The sequence below is a fragment of the Dasypus novemcinctus genome, chromosome 5 (genome assembly GCF_030445035.2).
Source record: "Dasypus novemcinctus isolate mDasNov1 chromosome 5, mDasNov1.1.hap2, whole genome shotgun sequence".
Taxonomy (NCBI): domain Eukaryota; kingdom Metazoa; phylum Chordata; class Mammalia; order Cingulata; family Dasypodidae; genus Dasypus; species Dasypus novemcinctus.
Window position 1 is genome coordinate 135,322,138 of NC_080677.1, and position 14,902 is coordinate 135,337,039.

Genomic DNA, 14,902 nt, shown 5'->3' on the forward strand with positions numbered 1-14,902 from the left:
TAGACTAGAGGAGTGGATATAGCTCAGTGGTTGAGACCTGCTTCCCATATATGAGGTCCCAGGTTCAATCTCTGGTACCTCCTCAAAAAAAAAAAAAATTCAATGACTTAACACAATTTTAGTTTATTTTTGCACATGTAACAGTTCTGTTTTATGCCTGGTTTTCTGATTTTTACTCCATGTGATGACTTCAGGGCACAGATTCCATCTATCTTGAGGCCTTGTGATCTCCTCAGGTGTAAGAGTTCAGCTGACGGGGAAAGGGAGAACGGAGAAGCTCGCCAGTTCCTTGAAAGTCCTGGCCTGGAAGTCACACACATCAATTTTATATGCATTGATTTGGATAGAACTCAGCACAAGGCTGCGCCGTTGTCATATCTGGATGCAAGGCATGCTGGGAAAAGTAGTCCCTGGCTGGAAAGTTATTACCATGTAACAAACTCACATAGGAAAGAGAAATCACATATTTCTGGCTGACAGCCAGCCATCTCTGCCATAGTCAGCACCCCTGCCCTGCGTTTCAATGATCTTTCTTTATACTTCTATTATATCATATTTATTGTCATAGCTCCCATGAGTCTCTAGGTTATCAGCTCCTTGAAATGGTGCCATGATGTTATTATCTTTGTTTCTTCAGGTACCAGCATCATTTCTTACACATATTTTTACTCAACAACACCACATTCACATACACACTTACCAACTATTTGCAGATGAAATAATTTTGGCTAAGACATTAGATCTTGAATATCATTCACACAGCAAGTTTGTTGCTATACCAGGACTGGAAACAAGGTCTCCTAATTCTTAAGTCAGAGTTCTTTCCCCTTATATCTGTGGTTGCTATTTGATTTATACAGTCATTTAAGAATTGAAGAGAGCTTTGTTGCTAAGTGCTTCCTTCTGCATTTTCACAGGAGAGTTTAGGGGAGGATTGGCGGGTGTGGGGATTGGGGTATACGGGAACCTCTTATATTTTTCAGTGTAACATTTTGTGTAATTTGTGTATCTTTAAAAATAATAATAATAAAAAGGGAATAAATAAATAAACCACATATCTAGATACAATTATCAGAAATCAAACCAAAAATTAAGATAGGTGGGAGCATGCTGAGGGTGGGGGAAATTTACCCAGGTTCGGAGGTGCTAAGAAGCAGTCTAAACTCCTTGTGCATAAGGCTGCCTCTGAGCAGTTACAGTTGTAGAGGAATTATGCTCATATTCTTTCTACTGCAGCAAAATGAACATTATGGAAATACAAAGTCCAGTTCTACTGAATTTTGTATTTGCATGTGAATTAGGAAAGAGACCAGTCAGTCACAGTACATGGTACTGATGCCATTTGCAATAACCCTTTTCATTTTTCTTCCATGAATTCCTCCACAGGGACTGTTTTAAAAACTCAAGTTCTCTTAATATAAACTTTTAGTTGTAGAGAATTATGATCTCAATTTTGGCTTCTGTGACACTTCACCCTTAAGATAGAGTTATAATCAATGGTAGGGAAGTTTGAGTGATAAGCACAGAGTCATATCTCTGCCCCTTATCTCAGTGGCTTGTGAAAAGAACATTGGTACTATGGGCAGTCAATTCAATACGGGTAAAGGAGTCAATGGCCCTTCATTTTACAGCTTATAAATAGTCCTGCATCCATTCTGCCGATTTTTATTGAACACCCACTTGCTGTCAGTCTCTGTATTAGGTACAAGATACAGATAGAGACTAAGGAAAATACCTTTTTCGGCAGGGCTGACCTGAGCTGTATAGTTTTTTGCCATGTAAAGTGGTTTTATATTTTCTGATGAGATTGAAAATCACAGATGCAAAATCCACTTTGCCTCGCAGTGTGGTCTAGAGATACCATGACTGGGCTAGAGAGGCCTTAGAGGGGAGCAAGAAGAACCCAGGGAGGGAGGTGAATTGTGAAGAACCATCCAAAGATGCGTCCATGGTGAAATGGGATCACCTTACAGTCTCACTCTTCACTTCCTCAGGCTCATTACCCACCTGATATCACCCTCCAGCTGTACACGTAGCTGTAGATTTTTTCACACTAGCCAGAAGGACCATAAGAACAAGCCATCAGGTCACAGATCCCACAGTGGCCCAGGGCATCCCCAAGCTGAACACGTAATGAGTGTCAGTGGGATTATCTAGTGTTGTTGCCGTTCACAGCTTCATGGACTCCCGTTCTTCCGGGTCAGAGAGGAAATGGTCTCTCCTTTTCTATCCTGATGCGGAAGGTAGGGGCTGAGGAAAGGAAGGTTTGGGGGTTTTGTCATATTATTTTTAAATTTACTTTTGTCCTTAAGATTATACTGATAGTTACTAAATGCAAATGGGAAAACTGAACATTCAATTTTCTCATAGAGATTAACAGTTGAGCCGAATCGCAGAGATAAAAGGAGTAATACATAACAATGTAGAGGATAAACTAAATTTCTTAAATGATGCATTTGACAATTTGAGGGGATTGTGGAAAGATGAACTTTTCATATCTCTCTGAAAGTGGTATAACTGGAGTTCTGGAACAATATATATTATTGTAGCTAAGAAAATCTTTTCTTGAAAATAAAATCTGTAATTGTCCATTGATGACCAATCTTTTATGAAGAAAAATAAAGTACCTTAACAGCCAATCTAGTATATTGCCATCTAAATAACCACAAAGGTAGAAAATAACTTCTCTTTCAGAAGAAAACAAATACCCGATAATTTTTTTCTAAGTCTCTGAAAGAGAGTGAAAAGGGGAAAACAATTCCCTTAGTTCCACTGGTTGCATATTCTGGTGCCTGACCTACATCCTTTCTGCTAAAATTTAAATCAAACCCTTTTCTTTTCCAGTCCCCACCGGAAACAGAACCTAGACATTCATTTTTTGCTCTTTAAAGATGCCTTCTTACTTGAAAAAATCACTTTTAAACTCATGGTTTATGATCATGTCCTCCTCAGAAATTCTCAGTGCCTTTGGTCTATTTATCTAAGTAGAGATATAAGTTATCTTACTAATACTTTATGACTTCCTCTGAACTCCTTCCAGGATCTCTTCATCTCCCTTCTACAAGCCCCAAACTGGACACAGTATTTTTATTTAAGATATAATCCAGCCAGGCATTTGCTTAGACATTGCAGATCTGGAAAAAATGTTCTTCTGAAAAGATTGAGCAAATAGAAAGAATTTAACTTCCTTGTCCCAGTCCAAACTTTTCTGAAAGAACTCATTAGATGGGCAGCCAGAGCAGGGAACAGAGGACTATGATACGGTACTTGAATTAAGTGTAATCTTTGTTGAGGTCAGTGAGATGCTGTGATATTGAATTCAGTTTTTAGCAGGAATTGTTGGTGAGCTTTCCCTATAAAATGCTGCAAGCTCTATAACGTTTTTCAAGCATAGATGAGTTTATATGAAAAAAATCAGAGATAATTCACAATTTTTAGCAAGATTTACCATTGACTTCTTTTAAGGAAGAGTGGTCAACTGGTTTGTAAGTCCTTAAAGTGAGGGGCATTAATGTCTGATATTTCTTTTTATGCTATCAATTGCCTTTTAGAGAAAGGGGTGCCCAAGTGGGTGATAGCGAAGTACAAATCATTTAATTTGAATGGAACTTTGGAAAAAATAAAGAAAAAAGTTTCAATTTATTATTTGAGCTTGTAGTAAAATCACATTATCCAGAGTATGGCTTGTTTGGCTTGGGTTGAGTTTAATTTTTAGGCAGGTACAGGTCATTTAGAAAATAAACCTATTTGTTTTGATGTTACTTATTGTTTGGTAAGATTTTACATCTTTGCATTTTATGGCATCACCCTTGCTGATTCCTTCATGACTAGGAAAGAAAACTCTAAATGACAAGTAGGTTGTAATGAAATTTTTGTTTGTGTTTTTTAAAGTTTCCTATTTATATACAGCTCCACCAAAGAAGGCTCCTGGTACAGTTACTGTAACATAAATGTTCTTTTTTTTAAAAGATTTATTTATTTTATTTATTTCTCTCCCCTTCCCCCCTACCCCAGTTGTCTGTTCTCTGTGTCTATTTGCTGCATGTTCTTCTTTGTCCGCTTCTGTTGTTGTCAGCAGCACGGGAATCTGTGTTTCTTTTTGTTGCATCATCTTGTTGTGTCAGCTTTCCGTGTGTGTGACACCATTCCTGGGCAGGCTGCACTTTCTTTCACACTGGGCGGCTCTCCTTATGGGGTGCACTCCTACTCCTTGCACGTGGGGCTCCCCTACGCGGGGACACCCCTACGTGGCAGGGCACTCCTTGCGCACATCAGCACTGCGCATGGGCCAGCTCCACACGGGTCAAGGAGGCCCGGGGTTTGAACCTCAGACCTCCCACGTGGTAGACGGACGCCCTAACCACTGGGCCAAGTCCACTTCCCTAAATGTCCTTTTATTACATTGAATCACTAGCTATCAGACTTCCTTTGTAAGTTGAGCAGGTTTTGGAAATCATCCCCAAGTAGGCATGTTCCATGTAGTCTTAGAATGAAACTCCTCCTGGAATCTCATCTCCCCTTCTGGGGCGATTGATGCAGATAAATATCTTCTTGGTAATTGCCAAATATAATTAACTGTCATGGGAAGGAACAAGGTCCTAGGAAAACTAAAGTAAATGTCAGAAAACATTCCCTTTCTGATGGACTGTATTGCTTAATTGCCCAAATCCTATGGCAGTGAAATAATAGCAGGGCTAGGCAGAGGGGAGCTTGGTGAGGAAGAGTAAACTTAACGTAGCATGAATTTTCAGCCCAGGAGGGTGTTGTGCCATTGGGCTTAGGCAGGGCAAGCAGAACTTTCTTGATCTGTTTGCCCTTGGTACCGCTGATTTGTTGTCGGATTTAAATATAGAGTTCAGTATGCAGGTGTGTAAGCGCAGCATAAATAAAATGGTAACCTCCTTCTGAGCCAAGGGGCCTATGTCTGAGGAACTGATATAATTTATGGGGAGGGAGGCAGCAGCATAACTATGTGGGGTGCTTCCTCACCAGCTGGTGTAGAATTTGGTGGGAGAAATGAGCTTGGGGGAGGGAGAAGTTGAGGGAGAAGGACGATGAGGGGCTGGACTGAACTAAACTGGGACATGGGACCTGGACCTGGGAAGCCCAGCTCAAAACAGATCCTGAGTGGCTCTGGCAACTGCTCCCTAATTAGTCCTTGTCCCTGGAGAATCCCAGAGAGATTGTCTTCGTGAACTTAATCTTAGGTGGGTGGTTTTTTTCCCCCTTCTCTTTTTCCTTTGATGGAGGTGGGAGCGAGGGCATGGAAGGGTGATGCATCAAACTGAGGATGACAAGGAGCTGGTGGCTTTGCTCCACTTCCCAGCCAGGAGGCTGACCGTGCTGGAGTGGGACAAGCGGGAGTTGCTCCTGGAGACTGAATGCTTGTGAGGTGTGTGGAAGGAAGAGCCACAATGTCCCTCCTGATTGCAGCTCATCAGAGAGTGGACACCACTGGGTCCTCTGGTTTCCCCAGCATGCTGGTAAGGTGTGTGTGTGTGTGTGTGTGTGTGTGTGTGTGTAGAGGAGGGAAGATGATGGTGGTTTTTCCTTTATTAACTTGGGATGAAGATTGAGGTTTGCTCTTTTGTATTTATTTATTTACTTATTTTTCTCTTCCAAGTTCTGATCGCACCCACCTTTGCCACATTTGAATCCCACACAGAATCCTGAGAAAGCACAGGGGAAAAGGGTCGGAGAACGAACTCTTTCCCGGTCCACCAGTCACCGGGGCATTGGAAACGCTTTCATTCAAGAAGCCCAAAGGCAAAGTGGAATGGGGAGGAATTAGGGCTGGGAGCTCCGTATCCAACTCCCTTATACTTCGGGATGGACAGGTGTGGAGGAGTCACGTGCTTCTTAAAATGGGCAGGGAATAAGGAATTACAGAGACTCCAGTTTAAGTTGGAAGAATAAATGAGTCCCCGAAATGCAGTTTCCGTGAACACCAAATTACTATGGAGATTGCATTGCTTTTCCAAGACATAAAAACGAGGACGAGGAGTCAGCTAAGGATGTGGAGAGTGTGATGTATGGAACTGAAGCGGGCGAGCCGTGAGTTGGTGAGGGGTAGGAGATGAATTACTCCATTCATTAAATAAGGATTTCTTTGCGCAGTAAAACCAAATCAGGGTTTTAATCTGGTGGGGGAATCGATGTGTGTTTCTTGAGATATGCCCTTCCCTTACCCTTTGACAAAGAGCACGAACTTACAGGGATAAAGCCAGATCAGGTGGTGGCTGGAAGTAGCGGCCAGGTTAGCAGGCAGAGGACAGCAGGACTCGGATGTCCAACCTGCCTGCAGGTATGTGTGTGTGCGCATGCGCGAGTGGAGCCACGTTTCTGGGCTTGCTGATCCTTCCTGGAGCAATTTGCAGCCCTCCCCAAGTTTTCAACCTCCCTGAGAGCGCCTCTTGGCAGGGAGCGCTCACTTTTGGGGTGCCCCAACAGCCAAAGCTATCCCTCCTACCTCAGAGGAACCACAGGCCAAAGAACAATTTAAATTCTACAAAGGATCTTCCTTTTTTTTTTTTTTTTTCCGTAGCCTAGGGAATTGCGTTCAATTCCAATATGCAGTTAATAAAACGGGAGACATTTGGTGTGCTGCTGTGTGTTGTGGGAGAAGGCTCAAGCAGGCGTTCGCTTTTTTTTGTCTTTAGTACCAGTTTTTTGAAGGTGACAAAGCTGGCGACTGGAAAATGTGGGGTGACTGCTAAGAATGGCGCGTGTTTCCAACCTGCCTTTCAGCCCCCTCTTCTAAAGTGCCCACGTGCTAAAAGATGGGAAAATGCCGTGCCTCTTGTTTTTAATTATGGTATTTTTGGCAGGGAATGGAAACTGGGTGAATGTCTCCAGGTATTGCATAAAGAGGATAAGGGAGTCCCAGAGAAGAGGAGGAAGTGAGGTCAGAATTTAATGAATACCCTTAAGGCTCATTGAAGAAAAAGAGGGAGGTGTGATTTCCAAGTTTATTAAGCTTTGGAAAGATAGGGAATGGATCTCGTTTTGGTTTTCCCATTATTTGCTGAAAGTTGACTCAAGTTTATGTCCTGTCTAGGTTAGTAAACCATCAAGAATGTTTTGGGCACAAAATGTCGAGATATAAAGTCCACCAACCATGGCAGTGGCCACCCATGGTCCTTACAATGACAGGACAAAAGGTTCCATAGGACACTGGGGAAGGTGGAAATGCTTGAAAATCAAAAAGTATAAAAGTAAAGCTTGTTGCTGTTCTAACCACAAGGAGCTTGTGCTCAGCACCCCAGAAGAGATGAATGGTACATGAGAGAAGAGAAGAGTATAATGAGATTTTGAAAGAAGTTACTGCTCATACCTTTATTAGAAGGACATTTTGATAGCCCTTACCAGAACTCTTCCATTAGGAAATCAAATATTTGAAATAAATTTATATTTATTTCAGAGTGATATTTTTGCTGTTGCTTTATTTTTTAAGAAAATACATTTTAAAAAGAACCCAATAGTTCCTACTTAAGTTTTCCTGAATGAAATAATTTACATTCTTAGAAGAAAATAAACATTCAAGCAAAACTAAAAAATGTCTCTGTTAAATTTTTAGTAACTATTCTCAATTTTTAAAAATCTAAGGTGGATACAATTTATTTGTAGATAAAAAAAAGACGAAATATTAGCATAATAAAAGAGAATTAGTATTATGCAGCATCAGTATTTAGAGTCTTCTTTCCTCTGGTTAAACAAGTGGATAATTACTTAAAGCCGCCGGGCTCTGCCTGAATCTGTTTTTGCATCATTATCTTATGAGATCCTATATGTGCTCATTCAATACACAAGGGACCTGTTTTAAGGACACAGATCCCTGAATCATTCACTGCCCATCAGACAGCAGTCTGTGAGTGACATGCTGAATCCACCAAATGATGCTCAAAAAGGCTCTTTTAACCTCCCAACCCTACTGCTACTTCTCCAGCATTATACCCTCAATCCTTTCTGATTCTCCCTCTTCTTCCCTCTCTCCCTTTCTCCCTCCTCCTCCTTCTCCTTTTTCTTATTTCTATCTCTAATCTTTCCTCCTGTCATGTAACCAATGTCTTTAGCTCAGATACCTCTCAACTGTATTAGCCTCCTGAATTTGCTCTCAGCTCCACCTTCTCACTTAACCTTTTAGATCTTGCCACTTAAATGTCCTGCCCATACCTTGTAGTCAGTAACTTGCTTGATTAGGCTCCCTCACATATACTACTTCCTATCCTCAAGTTCTGATTTTTATGAAAAGCCCCATTCTTCCCATTATCAGCTTTGACATTTGTAATGCCTTTTTTACTTCCTTCATGCAGTTAGCAACCACATTTTACCAATTCTTCCTCCAAAATATGTGTGGTGTCTTACAGCTTCCTTCTCTTCCCTCAGCCATAATCCATTACCCATAGTTATAATCACCCTCAGAGTTTGCTTGATATCAATTGCTCATGTTTCTAATCCATCATGCCTATCAGATTCAGTACTTAAAGGTCCAGCTCAATCATGTCAATTCTGGTCAATAAAATCATTGTCAGTTTAATCACAGAATTTGCTAAAGTTCCCTATGTTCTAATTATTCCACCATTTTCTCTCTCCTCTTCTATATGTAATCTACTCTTCAACCAATTGGGATAAATTGCTCCTCCCCCAGAAGGCATTTCCTTCTCTTTGCTTTTGTAATGTTCTTCCTTTTGCCTAGAATGGTCCTATGTCCCTAAAATGCCTCTGTCTGTTGAGATATCATCCATTATTTTAAATACAAGCCATGCACTTTCTTAAAGATTTCTCCATTCCTTTAACTTGAAGCGACACCCATCACCCTTCTTTCCCTTTCTCTCTTTCTCTCTCTTTCTCTCTCTTTCTCAACCCACTATAGAAATTTACTGTATAACCAGAGTTTGTATTTGGCTTAAATTCAAGCTTTGTTTTTGTTATAGCTTTATACCTAGTGTCTAAATCAGTGCCTGCCACATACTCAGGGTTTCAAAAGTATTGCTTCAATAAACAGATGAATAAATGTTTGTTGACACAACAAATCTAGCACCAAAATTCTTTCTCTCATTTTTCAAACACACCTTTAAGCCATCCTTCTGGGACTTCTTCAAAGTTGGAACTGATATTCATTTATGTTTTGTTTCATCTGAGTAAAGAATATTGCATGAGAGCACACATGGTGTGATCTGCCCAGCACGTCTTAGAAAATTCCTCCTCAAAGAACCTTCAAGTTATATTCCTTTTGAATGATGTAGTCTTTGTAATGTATCAACCTCAGCAGCAATTTCAAACAAATCACAGACAGTTGGTTTTTAAACCTTAGATTTAAAATTTGAAGCAGGTACATACCTTCCCCACTCCTGGTCCCACCCCCCAACTACTTCTTTCTCATGCCTGTGTATGTAATAGATCAATAGATGCTGAAAAAAATTTGTGTGAGTTCTGGTCCCAGAGTCAGATCTGTTAACCTGGTGTAACACTTCAGTCTCATCCATTTAATTGTATCCTTCTACCCTCTCTTGAGTAAGGCTGATCCTTTTCTTATCTTTCCCAAGATCCTTTTGGGGCCAATGCTAAACCAAATTAAATAGAAGACCACAACTAACACTCCATCTTAACAAGCCATCCAGTTTTTGTCCTCCCCCTATTAATATGCCCCAATTCCTGCCAAACTTTGCTAAGTTTCTAACTGTAACTATTCTGTTAGCTGATGGGCAAACATGATGTCTAATCATGAGTATTTTCCTTCCTATAGGAATTCTTTTTTTTCCTTAAAGATTTATTTTATTTATTCCCCTTCTTTCTCCCCCCCGCCATTGTCTGCTCTCTGTGTTCACTCGCTATGTGTTCTTCTGTGTCTGCTTGCACCCTTGGTGGCACTGGGAAACTGCGTCTCCTTTTTTGTTGCGTCATCTTGCTGTGTCAGCTCTCCGCGTGTGCAGCGCCACTCCTGAGCATGCTGCACTTTTTTCATGCTGGGTGGCTGTCCTTGCAGGGCGCACTCCTTGTGCATGCTGCATGGCAGGGCACTCCTTGTATGCAGCAGCTCTGCACATGGGCCAGCTCGCCGCACAGGTCAGGAGGCCCTGGGTATCAAACCCTAGACCCTCCCATATGGTAGGCGGATGCTCTATCAATTGAGCCACCTCCACTTCCCTCTATATGAATTCTTAAAGAAATGTATCAAAATTGTTTGTTCAATGAGCCAACATTATAGAATTTATAGAATGTTAGAGCTGGAGGGATACTTAAAAATATGTAGTTCAACTCTTTCCTTTCATAGATATAATTAAAAGGCCTCTTTTGGTTGAGATATAGGAATTCTAATCTTGACTGTGTCACTAACTTCCAGGTAAGTGTGTTTTATTATAGCAAGCTGATTCTTCCCTAAAGACTCAAAGGAACAAAATTATAGTGGGGAAATACAAAAGTGGGATTGATATTTTTAAAAAGGAGTCCTTCCCACAAACTGTATCAAGTAATATCAACTTCTCTGCCTTCCCATGGAGCCAATCCCTTCAATATTCAATAAAACTTCAATCATAGTATTGCAGGAATAATGGGGCGTGTCTTACTGTCCTGGATTTGAAGTTGCCTAGTGGCTAATGTTTAAAAATCCTTTTTTGTAGCCTATAGTAAATTTATTTTAGATATGTGTGAGATACCTTTTGTGCTCAGGTTAGTGGAATCTAGATTCATCATTATGAACATCAATGATATTTGACCTAAACTTGTAGAAAATGTTGAGCTTGAGAGATTTGACTTTATCTGTAGTGATTCATGAACATCTGCTAGAAGCTACACATTTTTAAGTCAGTCAATGATTTAAACTTATTTTCCTGGTGCTTTGGGTTTTGGTATTAAAAGTTCTTTCCCTAAAATTGCAGTTGCATGCAAGTCTAGTTAGTTGGAAAGTATTTTTTCTAACTGCAATACTAGTCAAAAGTAATATTAACCTGTTAAAAAAAAATTTTATTTCTTTTTGCACCTGTTAGGAGAAATGTTCTCATCATAAAATTTCTACAGGTAACTTCCAGTTACTGTTCTTAGAAGATACTATGGGGGATTTTAATTTGCCCTAAGCAGGCATTTAGCAACTCACACTTGAAATGTGACCCACTATCAGGTTCATTTATTTCCTTATATTCTTCCTTTTCCAAAATGAATTTTAAAATAGCTTCTAAAAACATTATCCTTTAGAATAAATACATTGTCTTTCAAATTTGTAAATACATAGTTGGAGAAATCAACCTGAAGAGAACATAGTAACCAGAAAATAACAATTCTCAGAGTAGGCACAGACAATGCAGAGCCTGTATTTCAGCACAGTTGTTAGACGCAAACCACAGATTGAGCTCCAAGCTTTGGAATTGCCAAAGCAAGGAGGGAAACCTCCTTCGTGTTATTCATAGCAACCACCAGATAAAAACAAACCAGCTATTCACTAGCCATTTCCTGCTAGTGAAACCCAAGGAGGATTTCTCTCAAGGATTTTTCTAGGTAGTGAAGAAGACAGATGCAATGTAATTCAGTCATTTAGTGAACAACATGCTTGACATCCCTCTAACTAGAAATATATATATATACAATTTTCTTTAGAATGTGCCATCAGCATATATTGACATATTAAATATAATTTAGAAAAGGCAATTCTAAGAGAGAATAAAATCACCAGAAGGGAGGTATGGGAGTCTTCTCTCCTATCTAAGTCACACCTGCCTTCTAAGACCCAGAGTAAGCATCAATTCCTCCAAGAAGCCACAGTGATCATAGGCTCTAAGGATTCCTTCCAAACCTCTGTGATATTGGGTGATGGTGCCATTTATTGAACAATATAATGTAACATTGACAAAAGCCTTGAGGCCTGTATGCCTAAGTAGGCAATATTCCTCAAGGGCTGCAATTGTGTCATACGTTGTTATAAATCCAATACTTAGTTAATTTCCTAGCACATAGTAGAACCTCAGTTTTGTTTGCCATTGATGAGTTAAAACAGAACCCTAGCCTAGGATGACATTGGAGACCATGGATATCAGGTCGTGGACCAAGAGATACCCTGGCTCTGATTACACATCCTCAAAAAATGAACAAATGAATGCCATATTGAGAAGTATTAACTGGCCAATTTTATTTCAGTTGGTATTGACTCAAAGAGATAAAGTATTTATTTAGGATGAAGAAAATATGTTCTGTGTTTGGGTATTTTTTTTTTTTTTTTTAGTTATTTCTTAAATTTTTCACTGGCTAACCAATTCCTCCAGTCTTACAAAGACAGAAAGGTGGAGAAGGCATGCAAATGCTTAACCATCCTTCCTCAGGGAAAGCTCTTCCTCAGGGAAATCTTCTCTAGTCGTCCCCATACAGACAGACAGAGCCTCCCTCAGTCTCCTACAACACAACCTTTGCTACAACCTTCTACAACACAACTCATTTGTCCTCAACCATTTAGACTTAATTATATTTCTTGTGTATAAATATTTTATAAGAACAACATATTATTAATGATTTGGGGGAAAAACATGAGAAAAATACACCCCAGAATGTGTATTTTTCTCCTTCTAACTTGTTACTTTGGTAGTCCTCTTGGGTAATTTCCTTCTGAGCCTTTTGAATAATTTGTAGATTTTCACATTTAAATCACCTCGAAGGGATAATTTTTGCAAACAACCTGCAAACAACAAAATAGAATTCAATGTCAAGAAGAAGTGAAGGAGATATACAAAATGCATATATGTTTAGTTTTCAAAAAATGTCCTAAAAGTAAGGAAACCACTTGTGTCTTTGTGCATTTTATAAATGTTGAGTGTCTTTTCAAATTACCTTCAGAGCAAAAGTGTCCTGAACCATGGCAGAGTCACTGAAATAAATGACAATTTACTTGTAAGGTAATATCTCCTTTGAATTAAAAAAAAATGCATTCCTCTCTCCCATGTCTAAAAGCATACTAGGTTGTCCACTTGACTGGATTGATGACTCTTTGAGACAGAGAATGCCTGGATGTTGTATTTCCTTTTATATTACATTACAATTCACATGGCAATGAAACCCAGCCCCTTATGTAATAGAAACCATGGCTTGATCCTCCAAGGTGGGCATTGCAGGCAGAAACCTTTCCATGGAATGGAACACCTGGACAGTATACTGCAACTTCCATTCACTGAGATTCGTCTTCACCTTGAGAGCTCTTCAATTTTTGCTGCCCCTCAAAGCTGACTTCTGAAATTGTCACTCCCTTTTCAACATTCCTGCCGAGTGTTGACTCAGTATGCTTAGTTAAATTCCTCATAGCTGAGACCAAGTTGGGAATCTTGTACAAGTTGCATGCTACTCTTTATTTTTAAACCATTTCTTGTTAGCTCATGGCCTTTAGGAACTTCTGGTTTATCTAGTGAATGAATAAATAATATACAGTTTGTGACACTTTCATTGAACAAATATTTGCTTGAGCACCTATGCTAAACTAGACAGTCACCTGGTGATCCTATGGATCCTTCCCTTGCACACACCTAGAGGACATTTTTTTTCCCTCTCAGCATGAATGTACACGTGTAGAAAAAGGCACATGCACACACACACACACCTGCTTTACATTCAAATAAGCTGATTATGCTCACATATATTCAGATTTCCCTTTATCTTAGGCACCATAAATATAAGCAGCTGGTAATCAGGTCAGACATGTGCATTTATCAAAATTCAATGAATAGTTGCTGGACATCTACTACATGCAGCTCTCTTCAGGTGCTGGGGTTATAGCAGTATACCAAAGAGACAATATTTCTGCATTCATACCACTTGCATTTTAATAAGCTAGGAAAAAATAAAGAAACCTCTGGTGAGGTGGTGATAAGTGCTAAGGAAAGAAATAAAGGGAGAAAAAGGGAGTCATGAGGAAAGTGTTACTTCACATAGAGAGGTCATGGAAGGCCTCTCTGATAAAGTGTCATGTAAGAAAGAACCAAGTGAAGAAAAGAACAGAGCCATGAGCTTTCCTTAGGAAAGCCAGTGTTATTAGTGCACCTGATTAAATTCTACCAGTTGTCTATCGTGACATTGCATCACAGAATGTGAGAGTTGCAAGGAACATCAACAGACATCAACTCTAGCATCCTTCATTTCACAGCTTAGGAAAGTGAGGCCAAGAGAAGAAAAGGTACAGGTCCCAGGTCAGGTTCACAAAGACATATCTCTAGAATGGAGATAAAAAGAAAAGAAAGGAAACATTAAAAGTTGACTACAAGGAGAATCAACCCAGAAACATTGGACAAAATGAGTAAGAAAGTTGCTGAATAGACAAATATTCCATATTTAACTTCATGATATATATATATATATATATGTATACATCCGCATATAAAACATATTGAGCCACATCACATTTCTAGGTTGTAGAAAAATATGTTAAAGAATAATAGGTTAAAGAAAAATCTTTAAGTGTAATGGTACCAAGGCCCTGAGAAATATTTGGAGGCCTGCCTAGAGCACCTTGTTCAAGACCTTAGTTCAGGGAGAGACAGCAGAGACCGTGGCCACAGGTTGAAGGAAAAATAGGTGAGAGTATTACAGAGATAAGTGCACATAGGCACTCACTTGCCTTGAGACAAGAGGTGACTATATTATTATTATTGGTAGTATTTACACTTTTAAAGACCTTCTCCAGTTCATCCCACAGTAAGTTAAATGTTCCCACCCTCCAGCATTCTTCGATTGAACTTTTTTTTCTTAATTTTTATTTTTTTTAAGATTTATTATTTATTTATTTAATCCCCCCCCCCCCCCCCCCCCCCGTTGTCTGTCTGTGTCTGTTTGCTGCGTCTTGTTTCTTTGTCCGCTTCTGTTGTCGTCAGCAGCACGGGAAGTGTGGGCAGCGCTATTCCTGGGCAGGCTGCACTTTCTTTCACGCTGGGTGGTT

At 39.7% G+C, this 14,902-nt stretch overlaps 1 protein-coding gene across 6 annotated transcripts in view; it reads left to right on the top strand.

The window, feature by feature from the left end:
- DPP6 (dipeptidyl peptidase like 6) overlaps window positions 1-14,902 on the top strand; it is a 1,316,366-nt gene that overhangs the window by 254,499 nt on the left and 1,046,965 nt on the right. The window lies entirely within an intron of this gene.